The following is a 14,641-nucleotide window of genomic DNA, read 5'->3' as shown; positions in this document are numbered from 1 at the left end:
TATAATGGTTAGCTCTGCTATGAGGTTTGTTGTTGGGGGTAAGGCTATGTTTGTTAGATTGGCCAGCAATCATCAGGTAGCTATGAGTGGTAGGAGAGGTTGTAGGCCTCGTGTGAGTAGTAGAATTCGGCTGTGCGTACGTTCATAGTTTGTGTTGGCTAGGCAGAATAGTATGGAGGAAGTTAGTCCATGGGAAATTATTAGGATCATTGCCCCTGAGAATGATCAGTGGGTTTGGATTATTCCTGCGGCGATAACTAGGCCTATGTGGCTAACGGATGAATAAGCGATTAGTGATTTTAGGTCTGTCTGTCGTAGGCAGATTGAGCTAGTCATTAGGGCGCCTCATAGGGCCAGGGTTAGGAAGGGGTAGTGCAGGAGGTTGGACAGTGGGCCCATAAATAGAGTGACTCGTATAATTCCGTATCCTCCTAGCTTTAGTAGTAGGGCGGCGAGGAGTATTGAGCCTGCGATGGGTGCTTCTACGTGGGCTTTTGGCAGTCAGAGGTGTAGGCCGTATAGTGGGGCTTTTACTATGAATGCTATGAGCAGTGCTAGACCTGATAGTATTCCTGTCCATGAGGTGGATAGGGTTGGGTGGGTTAGTTGTAGGGTTGGCAGGTGCAGGGTGCCAATTTTCACGTATAGGTGTATGATTGTGATTAGCAGGGGTAGAGAGCTTACTGGCGTGTAGAATAGCAGGTAGATGCCAGCGCTTAGGCGTTCTGGTTGGTTCCCCCATCGGGTGATTAAGATTAGGGTGGGAATGAGGGTTGCTTCAAATGAGATGTAAAATAGTGCTAGTTCTGTGGTGGAAAAGGCTAGTAGGATGAATGGCTGGACTGCGACTAAGGTTGAGATAAAGATTCGTTTGCGTTGTAGGGGTTCTTGTTGCAGGTGGTTTTGGCTTGCTATGATTATGAGTGGGAGTAGTCAGCAGGATAGTACTAGGAGGGGGGATGAGATTTGGTCAATTCCTGTTCAGTTGGATAAAAATTTGTAGGGGTAGTAGGTTGGGATTAATCACTGTAGGCTTAGGGCAGCGATTAGGAGGCTGTATAAGGTGGTGTTAGTCCATAGAAATTTTGGTGGAGACAGCAGGGCTGTTGGAAGAAGTATGATTGTGGGTAGGATGATTTTTAGCATTGCAGGAGGTTTAGGTTGTGTAGATGGTCGGAGCCATGTGTGCGGGTGGAGGCTACTAGGATGGCCAGGCCTGTGCCCGCCTCACACGCTGAGAAGGTTAGCATGAGAATTGGTACCATGGTGAATGAGGAGACTTGGTTTTCGATGGATCATATTGATAGGCCTACGAATATCGATAATATTATGCTTTCAAGGCATAGTAGGGCGGATACTAGGTGGGTTCGGTGGAAGGCTAGCCCTAGTCCGCTGAAAATGAAGGCTGAGTAGAAGCTTAAATGTAGGGGCGACATAAGAAAGTTACAGGGTTGGCTGTAATCTGCTGGGTCGAAACCAGCTATCTTTTTGGTTAGACTAACTTTCTGTTATTCTGCTCATTCTAGGCCCCCTTGAATTCACTCGTAGGCCAGTCCGAGTGTTAGGAGAAGGAGGATCACTACAGTTCAGGTGAGGGTCATTAGGGGGGATTGGAGTTGGACGGCTCATGGCAGGGGGAGTAGGAGGGCGATTTCTAGGTCGAATAGGACGAACAGGATGGCTACTGAGGAAGAATCGGACTGAGAATGGTAATCGAGCAGATCCAAGTGGGTCGAATCCACATTCGTACGGTGAGAGTTTCTCTGAGTCGGGGTTTATTTGGGCGAGTCAGAAGTTTAATGCGGTTAGGGCGGCGCTTAGGATTGATGATAGGGCGAATATGAACATGAGTGCGTTCATTGCTCTCCTCTGGGTTTATACCAGATTCTAGAGATTGGAAGTCAATTGTAATTAATATACTAGAAGAGCAAGATCCTCATCAGTAGATGGTTATGTAGAGGAATAGTCAGATGATGTCTACGAAGTGTCAGTATCAGGCTGCTGCCTCGAATCCGAAGTGGTGGTCTGATGTAAAGTGGAACTTGATCAGTCGGAAGAGGCAGACGGTCAGGAAGGAGGATCCGATGATTACGTGGAGTCCGTGGAATCCAGTGGCAACGAAGAAGGTAGATCCGTAGACGCTATCGGCGATTGAGAATGGGGCTTCGTGGTATTCTATTGCTTGTAGGGCTGTGAAGTAGAATCCCATGAGGATCGTTAGGGTTAGGGCGTGGATGGCGTGTTTTCGGTTTCCTTCTGTGATGCTGTGATGGGCTCACGTTACGGTAACGCCTGAGGCTAGTAGGATGGCTGTGTTTAGTAGGGGGACTTCTATCGGGTTGAGTGGTTTAATTCCTGTTGGGGGTCATTGGCCTCCTAGTTCTGGGGTTGGGGCCAGGCTCGAGTGGAAGAACGCTCAGAAGAACCCTAAGAAGAAGAATGCTTCGGATGTGATGAAAAGGATTATGCCGTATCGTAGGCCTTTTTGGACTGTGGGAGTGTGATGGCCTTGGAAGGTGCTTTCTCGTACAATGTCTCGTCATCATTGGAGTATTACTAGGAGTATTGAGATGAGGCCTAGGGTTAGTAGTATGGATGAGTTGTAGTGGAATCACATGATTAATCCTGAGGTTGTGAGTAGGGCGGCAGCTGCCCCGAAGATTGGTCAAGGGCTTGGGTCAACTATGTGGTATGAGTGTGCTTGGTGTGCCATTAGATGTTTTCTTGTAAGTATAGGCTTAGAAGGAGCACGAAGACGTAGGCCTGGATTATGGCTACTGCTACTTCTAGGATGGTTAGGAGTAGTAGGATGATTATTGTTAGGATGGATACTGCAGGAAGGGTGGGTATTAATGCAATGGAGGCTGTAGAGATGAGTTGGATGAGTAAGTGTCCTGCTGTAAGGTTGGCTGTAAGGCGGACTCCGAGGGCTAGGGGGCGGATTAGTAGGCTGGTTGTTTCGATCAGGATTAGTGCGGGGATTAGGGGTGTAGGGGTACCTTCGGGTAATAGGTGGGCTAAAGAGGCTGATGGTTGGTTTCGTAGGCCTGTTAGTAGTGTGGCGAGCCATAGTGGGAAGGCTAGGGCTATGTTCATAGATAGTTGGGTGGTTGGGGTGAATGTATATGGAAGGAGGCCTAGAAGGTTGATTGTAAGAAGTATGATTATTAGGGATGTAAATATTATGGCTCATTTGTGGCCATTTTTGTTGAGTGGGACTATTAGTTGTTTTGTGATTAGGTGAAGGAGTCATGTTTGGATAGTAGAAAGGCGGTTGTTGATTCATCGGTTGTTTGGGGACGGGAATAGTAGGGCTGGGAAGAGTAGGGATAGTAGGATTAAGGGGATGCCGAATAGATTGGGGCTGGAAAATTGGTCAAAGAAGCTTAGGTTCATGGTCAGGATCATGGTGTGGGTTTGGTAGTGAGGGAGGTCTTATTTGATGGGGGGTTGGTTGTGGTGAAGGCTAGTAGTTTTGGTTGGATGAGGAGTGCTAGGGTTAATCAGGTTATAATTATGATTGAAAATCATGGTGCGGGGTTAAGCTGTGGCATATCATTAAGGAGGGGGAAGTCCCTCTTTGGCTAGCTTAAAAGGCTAGTGCTGTTGCATAGCTTCTTAATGATTAGGATGATGATAGAAGGGACGATCAGGCCTCGAAATGTGGGAGTGGGGTTGATTCTACTACAATGGGTATGTAGCTGTGATTAGCCCCGCAAATTTCTGAGCATTGTCCGTAAAAAATCCCAGGCCGGGTGGTAATGAATGAAGTTTGGTTTAGTCGGCCTGGGATTGCGTCTGTTTTAACTCCGAGCGTTGGGACTGCTCAGGAGTGGAGTACGTCTCCTGCAGTAATGATCACGCGGATGGGGGATTCTATTGGGATAACTACGCGGTGGTCAACTTCTAGCAGTCGGAAGTGGCCGTTGGGTAAGTCTGGGGTGGGCACTATGTAGGAGTCGAATGATAGGTCTTTGAAGTCTGTGTATTCGTAGCTTCAGTATCATTGGTGGCCGATGGCTTTTAGGGTGAGGTCTGGTTCATCGATTTTGTCCATTATGTAGAGGATTTGTAGGGATGGGAGGGCGAGGAGTACCAGGACGATAGCAGGTAGGATTGTCCAGATCAGCTCTACTTCTTGGGCGTCTACAGCATTGGACGAGAGTTTTTCTGTTAGTATGTGGGCTAAAAGGTAGAGAACTAGGCTGCAGATAGCTAGGGCAACGATTAGGGCGTGGTCGTGGAATTCAACGAGTTCTTCTATGATGGGTGATGAGGCGTCTTGGAATCTGTTGTGGTTTAACCCGGCTGGCAGCTAAACACCACACAGCCGTTCGCTCACCCTCCCCCCTCCCTCTCTGGGATGGGGGAGAGAAACGGGAAAGTGAAGCCTGTGAGTTGAGATAAAGACAGTTTATTAAGACAGGAAAATAATAATAACAATAATAATAATAATAGTGATAATGGTAATAGTATTAACAATAATAATGTGTAAGAAAACAAGTGATGCACAATGCAATTGCTCACCACCCGCTGACCGATGCCCAGCCTATTCCCGAGCAGCCGGCCCCCCCACCCCGGCCAGCCACCCCTATATATTGTTTAGCATGACGTCAGATGGTATGGAATACCCCTTTGGCCAGTTTGGGTCAGCTGTCCTGGGTCTGTCCCCTCCCAGCTCCTGCTGCACCCCCAGCCTGCTCGCTGGCAGGACAGAGCAAGAAGCCGAAAAGTCCTTGGCCTGGTGTAAACACTGCTCTGCAACAATTAAAACATCAGCATGTTATCAGCGCTCTTCTCATCCTAATCCAAAACATAGCACCCTACCAGCTACTATGAGCTACTTAACTCTGTCCTAACTGGAACCAGGACAGATATCCACCCCTTATTCCATACCATTTATGTCATGCTCAGGTTACACTCTGTCCAATACATTCTAATTAATCACCATTTTCATCTATGATATATAGCAATCATGGTAGTGATGACATACATTATTATATAATAATTAACATACTACAATTCAACTCATGGGCTATTCTCACCCAGTATCAAATCCCCTTGAGGTACACACCGGACCTCCCCATTCTTTTGCATTACCCACCAAGTGCATCCAGGTCCCTGAGCAAAAGCAATTCCACGAATGGGTTTGCCTTTTCCTGAGGCAGGAGTAGCCCAGACTGTTTTACCCAGCATGTTTCTTACGTGCACTACAGGAACTTTATCCCCTTCTACAGTGCGTAACAGGTTTGATTGGGCAGGTCCAGCTCGGTTGGCAGATCCCCTGGTATTGACTAACCAGGTGGCCTTTGCCAAATGTGTATCCCAATTTTTGAATGTCCCAGCACCCATTGCTTTCAGTGTAGTCTTCAACAGTCCATTGTATCGTTCAACTTTTCCAGAGGCTGGTGCATGATAGGGGATGTGATACACCCACTCAATACCATGTTCTTTGGCCCAAGTGTCTATAAGGTTGTTTCGGAAATGAGTCCCGTTGTCTGACTCAATTCTCTCTGGGGTGCCATGTCGCCATAAGACTTGCTTTTCAAGGCCCAGGATAGTGTTCCGGGCGGTGGCATGGGGCACAGGATATGTTTCCAGCCATCCGGTGGTTGCTTCCACCATTGTAAGTACGTGGCGCTTGCCGTTGCGGGTTTGAGGGAGTGTGATGTAATCAATCTGCCAGGCCTCTCCATATTTATATTTCAGCCATCGTCCTCCATACCAAAGAGGTTTTGACCGTTTGGCTTGCTTGATTGCAGCACATGTTTCACAGTCATGAATAACCTGTGCTGTAGTGTCCATGGTCAGGTCCACCCCTCGATCACGAGCCCATCTGTAGGTTGCATCTCTACCTTGATGGCCTGAGGTGTCATGGGCCCATCGGGCTATAAATAATTCACCTTTATGTTGCCAGTCCAGGTCCACCTGAGCCACTTCAATCTTAGCAGCCTGATCCACCTGCTGGTTGTTTTGGTGTTCTTCAGTAGCCCGATTCTTGGGCACATGAGCATCTACATGGCGTACCTTTACAACCAGGTTCTCTACCCGGGCAGCAATATCTTGCCACAATGCCGCAGCCCAGATGGGCTTGCCCCTGCGCTGCCAGTTGTTCTGCTTCCATTGCTGTAACCACCCCCACAGGGCATTTGCTACCATCCATGAATCAGTATAGAGATAGAGAACTGGCCACTTTTCTCGTTCAGCAATATCTAAAGCCAGCTGAATGGCTTTTACTTCTGCAAACTGACTCGATTCACCTTCTCCCTCAGCAGCTTCTGCAACTCGTCGTGTAGGACTCCATACAGCAGCTTTCCATCTCCGATGCTTTCCCACAATACGACAGGACCCGTCAGTGAACAAGGCATATTTCTTCTCATTTTCTGGTAGCTTGTTGTACAGGGGGGCTTCTTCAGCACGAACCACCTCCTCCTCTGGTGATATCCCAAAGTATTTGCCTTCTGGCCAGTCCATAATCACCTCCAAGATTCCTGGGCGACTGGGGTTTCCTATTCGAGCCCGCTGAGTAATCAGTGCAACCCACTTGCTCCATGTAGCATCAGTTGCATGATGCGTAGAGGGGACCCTTCCTTTGAACATCCAGCCTAGTACCGGCAGTCGGGGTGCCAGGAGGAGCTGCGCTTCAGTACCGACCACTTCCGAAGCAGATCGAACTCCTTCATATGCTGCCAATATCTCCTTTTCAGTTGGAGTATAGCGGGCTTCAGATCCTCTGTATCCCCGACTCCAAAACCCCAGGGGTCGACCTCGAGTTTCCCCAGGTTCTTTCTGCCAGAGGCTCCAGGTGGGACCATTCTCTCCGGCTGCGGTGTAGAGCACATTCTTTACATCTGGTCCTGTTCGGACTGGCCCGAGGGCTACTGCATGAACTATTTCCTGCTTAATTTGTTCAAAGGCTTGTCGTTGCTCAGGGCCCCATTCAAAAGCATTCTTCTTACGGGTTACTTGGTAGAGCGGGTTTACAATCAGACTGTAATTTGGAATATGCATTCTCCAAAACCCCACGACACCTAGGAAAGTTTGTGTTTCTTTTTTGCTAGTTGGTGGAGACATAGCTGTTATTTTGTTGATCACATCCATTGGGATTTGACGGCGTCCATCTTGCCATTTTATTCCTAAAAACTGGATCTCTCGTGCAGGTCCTTTAACTTTATTCTGTTTTATGGCAAAACCAGCCTTCAGAAGGATTTGGACTATTTTCTTCCCTTTCTCGAAAACTTCTTCTGCAGTGTCACCCCACACAATGATGTCATCGATGTACTGCAGGTGTTCAGGAGCTTCCCCCTGCTCCAGCGCAGACTGGATCAGTCCATGGCAAATGGTAGGGCTGTGTTTCCACCCCTGGGGCAGCCGATTCCAAGTATATTGGACTCCCCTCCAAGTGAAAGCAAACTGTGGCCTGCACTGTGCTGCTAGAGGGATGGAGAAAAATGCATTAGCGATATCAATTGTGGCATACCACTTGGCTGCCTTTGATTCCAGTTCATACTGGAGTTCTAGCATGTCCGGCACTGCAGCACTCAGTGGTGGCGTGACTTCGTTCAGGCCACGATAGTCCACTGTTAGTCTCCACTCACCATTAGACTTTCGCACTGGCCATATGGGACTATTAAAAGGTGAATGAGTCTTGCTGATCACTCCTTGGCTCTCCAGTTGACGAATTAGCTTATGGATGGGACTCAGGGAGTCTCGGTTGGTGCGATATTGCCGCCGGTGCACAGTTGTGGTAGCGATCGGCACTTGCTGTTCTTCAACCCTCAGCAACCCCACAACAGAAGGGTCCTCTGAGAGACCAGGCAAGGTAGACAACTGTTTAATGTCCTCTGTCTCCAAAGCAGCTATGCCAAAAGCCCAGCGGAACCCTTTTGGGTCCTTGAAATATCCTCTTCTAAGATAGTCTATGCCAAGGATGCACGGAGCATCTGGGCCAGTCACAATACGGTGCTTTTGCCACTCATTACCGGTTAGACTCACTTCAGCCTCCAATACAGTTAACTGCTGGGATCCCCCCGTCACACCATAAATACAGATGGGCTCTGGCCCTTTATAGCTTGATGGCATTAGAGTACATTGTGCACCGGTGTCTACCAAAGCCTTATACTTCTGTGCGTCTGACGTGCCAGGCCATCGAATCCACACAGTCCAATAAACTCGATTGTCCCTTTCCTCCCCCTGGCTGGAGGCAGGGCCCCTCTAGTCCTGGTCAGAATCTTCATTTCTGTGTTTAAAGGACTGCCTGCTGGAAGTTGGAGCAGCAAACCTTTCAGAGAACTCCTTTTTCCCAATTGTTTTCCTTTGCAATTCACGTACCCGTGCCTCTAGGGTCACAGTAGATTTTCCATCCCATTTTCTCATGTCCTCTCCATGGTCACGTAGGTAAAACAACAGGGTGGCGCGGTGTGTGTGCCCACCATATTGTCTTCCTTGCATAGATGAACGTTTACCCCTAATAGCTGAGACACTGGTTTGTACAGGTGGGGAGGAAAATAAACTCTCTTTAAGTTGGTGGATCTCTTCAGAAAGTTTCTCCAAGGTATTCTCTTTTAGCTGGTGGACACTGGTTCGTTCAGGTGAAGGGGAAGATAATCTTTCTTCAAGTTGGTGGATCTTTTCAGAAAGTTTCTCCAAAGCATTCTCTTTTAGCTGGTGGACACTGGTTCGTTCAGGTGAAGGGGAAGATAATCTTTCTTCAAGTTGGTGGATCTTTTCAGAAAGTTTCTCCAAAGCATTCTCTTTTAGCTGGTGGACACTGGTTCGTTCAGGTGAAGGGGAAGATAATCTTTCTTCAAGTTGGTGGATCTTTTCAGAAAGTTTCTCTAAAGCATTCTCTTTTAGCTGGTGGACACTGGTTCGTTCAGGTGGAGGGGAAGATAAATTCTCTTTAAGTTGGTGGACCTCTTCAGAGAGTTTCTCCACAGCTGAGACACAGGCCTTTAGGGAAGAGGAGAGATTTCCTTCGTACTGCCGGAGTATTTTAGTCACTTCATTCACTGTGGGATTCTCCTCCGTTTTCCAGGCTAGCATTGCCAATGAGCTGGCATATGATGATGGGGCACTCTGTACAAACTTCCGCCACATGGGTAGTGTACACCGGACTGCATCTGGATCTGCGGATGTTTGTGCGTCGTCTAGGTCCTTATAAATTACTTCCCGTACGGACAATTCCCTCAGGTACTGAATTCCCTTCTCCATGGTGGTCCATTTGCTTGGTAAACATACAAGTTCTTCCTTGAAGGGATACCTTTCCTTCACAGCTGACAGGAGACGCCTCCAGAGGCTGCGAGATTGTGCTCCATCTCCAATTGCTTTGTCAATGCATGCGTCCCTAGCAAGGGATCCCAGCCGCCTGGCTTCCTTGCCCTCTAATTCCACATAATTGGCTCCGGTGTCCCAGCACCGGAGCAGCCAGGTGACAAGCTGCTCACCTATACAGCGACCAAAATCTTTTCGCACATCTCGTAGCTCACGCTGGTATAGAGTCCGGGTAGTTACTGTTGATTTTTCGACATCCCCATCCTCATCTTCAGTCTCCTGCACCTTTGATGGCCCAGCCTCGTCTTCAGTATGCCCAGACTTAGCAGAAGACTGTTTGCGTTGTAAACGACCTGAGCCTCTATACCATTTTTTCACCTTGTCTACAGGGGCAACTTGCACTGCTACAGCTCGTTTCTCTGACCCAGACACAGGGTCTGCCACAGGGGTTGGAATACCCTCTGCGGGGTCAACTTGCACTGCTACAGCTCGTTTCTCTGACCCAGCCACAGGAGTGGGAGCAGCTGCAGGAGCTGGAGCTGCTGCAGGAGCTGGAGCTGGAGCGGCTGCAGGGGCTGGAGTGGCTGTGGGAGCTGGAGCTGGAGCGGCTGCAGGAGCCGGAACGGCTGCAGGAGCTGGAGCTGGAGCGGCTGCAGGAGCTGGAGCTGGAGCGGCTGCAGGAGCTGGAACTGGAGCAGCTGCAGGAGCTGGAGCTGGAGCGGCTGCAGGAGCTGGAGCTAGGTTGCTAGTAGCATCAATTGCAGCTCGATAGGCACAAGCCAGACCCCAGCACGCTACAGTGATTTGTGTCACTTTGGAACTGCCAGAGTCATGACACCTTTTTTTCAAGCATTCTGCCAGCTTTTTAGGATTTTGCAGTTGTTCAGGGGTGAATGTCCAAAACACTGGAGGTGACCACTGCTCTAGAAACCTGCCCATATCCTCCCACACTCCCTGCCACTCGCAACTATCCCGCCTCAAGAGAGATCTCCGGATGAGATTCCTGAGTAGTTGTTTAACCCTCCACAAAATCTGAAGCGCATTCAGGAGACATAACAACAAGAGCAGGCTGGTCTGAGTATCCCAAGGATATTCAACATCTCGGAGAACCACCGTAACTAGCTCGGGGGATAAGAGGGTGGTGGTGAAGTAGAAAGGGAGAGTGAACAGGTAGGGAAACATGTCTTCCCCTGTCCCCTTCACAGATTGGCTCCCTAACGAAAACAGGCAATAGGTGTAATTGCTAATAGTTTCCGAGATATGGGTTCCAAAGTATAGAGTCGACGTCAGTGCTGAGTACAAATACCAGGTTAGAGTCGTGACCAGATATTTCATCATTTCATAAGCCATTGCTACACCGCACAGTACCATAACAATCTTAAACCAGGGCCCGGAAAGGATAAACAGTGCAACAGGGAGCACATACAGAAAGTAACGCACCATAAAACTCAATTTGGAATACAGGTACAGCAGACTGGAGATTAAGGCAATCAACATCGTGACTAGCAACTATTAAGCAGGTCCAGTACTTATACCAATTTTAGTTTAACACACTCTGGTCAAATCTGTCGATATCTCAACCCTTCGAGCCCCACCTTGGGCGCCAAAAGGGCTGTTGTGGTTTAACCCGGCTGGCAGCTAAACACCACACAGCCGTTCGCTCACCCTCCCCCCTCCCTCTCTGGGATGGGGGAGAGAAACGGGAAAGTGAAGCCGGTGAGTTGAGATAAAGACAGTTTATTAAGACAGGAAAATAATAATAACAATAATAATAATAGTGATAATGATAATAGTATTAATAATAATAATGTGTAAGAAACAAGTGATGCACAATGCAATTGCTCACCACCCGCTGACCGATGCCCAGCCTATCCCCGAGCAGCCCGGCCCCCCACCCCGGCCAGCCACCCCTATATATTGTTTAGCATGACGCCAGATGGTATGGAATACCCCTTTGGCCGGTTTGGGTCAGCTGTCCTGGGTCTGTCCCCTCCCAGCTCCTGCTGCACCCCCAGCCTGCTCGCTGGCAGGACAGAGCGAGAAGCCGAAAAGTCCTTGGCCTGGTGTAAACACTGCTCTGCAACAATTAAAACATCAGCATGTTATCAGCGCTCTTCTCATCCTAATCCAAAACATAGCACCCTACCAGCTACTATGAGGAAAAATTAACTCTGTCCTAACTGGAACCAGGACAGTTGCAGTCGTGCCTGTTGCCACTGTCGAGGATCCAGGAGTGGCTTTACGAGCAAGTGAACATGCGGATAGAAGGCTGCATCATCGTGAGTATCAGCACGACCCCGCGTTACGTCGTTAGTTTGTTTTCCCTCATTCACAATCCTATTTTCTCTTGTCAAGAAAAACTAGCACAAGGGAAAAAAAATTCGTACTTCTCTAACAATTAGTCTTCATTGTCCAGCCTGGGTCAGCAAAGCTGATGATGGTTTGTGTTGTTGCTGAACTAATTGCCACTGTTGCTGCTTTCTAGGGCTTTGACGAGTACATGAATTCGGTGCTGGACGACGCAGAGGAGATTCACTCCAAGACAAAATCAAGGAAACAGCTGGGTATGTCGTGTGTCTGTGCAACCCGAGTGACGCGCGGTCTGAAACCTGCCCGGGTGAGCCTTCTAGGTAGCAGCACTGAGAGGTACCAACCATGTGACGAGCCTTGATGTTGAAGTTCCGTGAGCAATTACTGGCTACATCTCTGTCCCTGATGAGTTTTGAGCTGCTGATTTTGCTGGATGAAGGAGAATCTGTCCCTGCCTGAGGCCAGTTCTGGTCTTTGAAACGTGTAATACCAGGCGGCCTGCACTGGCTGGAGGAGTCTGGTCACAGCTCCTTTCAGCTGCATCTAAAGCCGGTGGCCCTGGGCGATTCTCACACTTGCTGTGATCTCTGAGTCAAAGCCGGGAGCCACGGTAGCGGCAGTGTTTATTTACCACCTGCTGGTGGACAGAAGCAACGATGTGCGCCCAGTGCTGGGGTTTTCAGCAGGGAGAGCGTGCTGCTGGAACGGGGACGGTGGCTGGCGTGGGACTTGTGAGTGTGGGGCAGCTGGCAGGAACAGGACTCTGCGTGATGGGCAAAACCCTGCTCAACCACACAAAATACTTTCTGAAAACATGAGATTATTCTCGGATTCTGGGCTCTCTCTAATCCCCTCTTTCCCTTCTCTTTGCTGCAGGCCGGATCATGTTAAAAGGGGACAACATCACTCTTCCACAGAGCGTTTCTAAGTAGAATTTGCCATCCTTAGAACAAAGGTGGCTGCCGTGCTGCGGAGTGACTGAGTGCCAGGGGAACGCGGCCCGCTGGTAGATAGGAAGTTGGGGTAGATAGTAACTGGGGTTGCATGCTGAGGACAAAAGTCCTTCCTTTGTGGGAGAGAGTTTTTTGTAGCTTGAAACAATACGTGATGTATTTCACAAATAAACATTTTTCACATTAACTGTAAATGTAAACCACTAATCTGCTTGTTTTCAGTCTCTTCCTTCCGTGAATGGAGAAGGAGGAGAAATATAGAAGCGTGGGCTTTTCGTTTAGCTGTGGATCTGATAAGTTTCGATAACGCTATGTGCTTTCTTGACCATTACATCTGCATTATGTGGCCAGGGTGGACTCGTTCAGGGCACGGAAGCCCCACACAGTCCTTGAGCTAGCAGGGTGCTAAGGAGGGTGTTGGAGATTTTGCATACAATTGCAGCCCTTTGTTGCCGCAGTGACAGGTTCCTCAGATTCTTTCTAAACAGGGTTTAGCTTGTTGAGAATCTTTTTGGGAGTGTTTATTGTGGATCAATCGGTAAGAGTATCTTAGTGGGCCTGTGAGGGATTTGGGGCTGTGGTGCAGTAACCCAGCGTTTACAAGTGTTACTGCTATGCATGCTTGTCAAATAACATCTCCAGATCAGAGAGTGAGAGCGGGCAACTGGTTTGGATTAAATCTGTCACTTCTTGCTGCTTTGGACAGAGCCTGTAGATTAAACCCATGTGCTGTTCAATAAGCTGGGGTATCAGATGTGTCGGTTGGGTGTTTATCATTTGATTTATTTTTTTTTATCCGTTTGGAGATCTGTCTGTTCTATTTAAGTTTCCCCAAGAGAGCTGAGTTGCTTGGTGCATCGACCAAAGATAAGTTCCCTGGCTGACTTGGGACAACCAGTCCCCTCATTTTCTGATCACAAAAGAAAAAAAAAAAAAACAAAGAAGAAAAATTTTGACTGTAACTGTAACTCAGAAACTAAGATTACCTGAATGGAGAGAAATGAATTTTGATGCACAGGCTGTGCTACAAATCTGTTAATCAGCATTCAGTTTTTCAAAACTTCCATTTGTGTATCATCATCGTGAAAATTAATAAATTCAAAGTGGGAGATCCTTTCCTGAAAGGGAAGGACAGAAATACGAGTCTTGCTGTGGGGCCTACCCAGCGCAGTTCTGCCGCTCCGAGAAGTAATACGTCAGGAGTGTCAAAGCAGACGTTCACTTGCCCTGCCCTACCCTGCTGCTCCTCAGCCCTTGCTCAGGCCTTTTGGGCCATCTGGCCGTCCGTCTGGCCGTCTATCCATCCATCTGGCTGTCTGTCCGTCCGTCTGGCCCTCTGTCCCTCCGTCCCACCGCCCTGCCCCGTCCCTGCCGTCTCCCTAGGGAAGCAAAGAGTCCCTGGGCTGCCTTCAGGGGGGAGGTTCTGCTGAGGAAATTAAAGCTTCCCCCGTAACGGGCGCCTTGCGAGTTATTTTGAGTTCCAACCTTCTGCCTTCCTTTCGTAGCAGTGCCTCTGAGGGGTGCGCTGTAAGGTAGCCGTCATCTGGCGCGCTGCTCCTGCGTTTCCCAAAGGAACTGCCTTCGGGATCTGACTAACTCTGGATGCACGCGGTTGTCACCTTAATTTCTCTGTTAGTTTGCTGAAAACAACCCGCTTGGGTGACCTTGGTGTTTGTTTCTTAAACCTTGGATCGAGGAGGTCTCTATTTCCTTATGCTGATGTTCACGATGAAAGTGCAGAAGGGATGCTTACTGTTGCCCGGGTCAGTCCTGTTGCCAGGATGGGAATGTTTAGCCTACCGGCCCTCTGGTGCTGTTAGGCTGCACTCGGAGTGTGAGCTCTGGGCCTTATTTCGAAAAGACTGCGTTATTTGAGTGTACAAACCCGAGATATTCTGCGGATAGGTGATTCTCAAAGCACGTCAGAACCACCACTGTGGCGTGTCCTGGAGTCGGACGCACGTTTGACTGATCAGGCGGAGCAGGTGAATTGAATTTGTTGCTGGATGGCGAGGTGTTCTGGGGGAAGAGCTAGTCTAAGGAAAACTTCCTCTTACTGCCCCTTCCCATCTCAAATGGCCACTGCCTGGGGAAATTGCTTCTTT

Source organism: Anser brachyrhynchus (genome assembly GCF_964034855.1).
Source record: "Anser brachyrhynchus genome assembly, chromosome: 23".
In the NCBI taxonomy this organism is placed as follows: Eukaryota; Metazoa; Chordata; class Aves; order Anseriformes; family Anatidae; genus Anser; species Anser brachyrhynchus.
The sequence above is the reverse complement of the archived record's forward strand: the minus strand, read 5'-3'. Positions refer to the sequence as shown.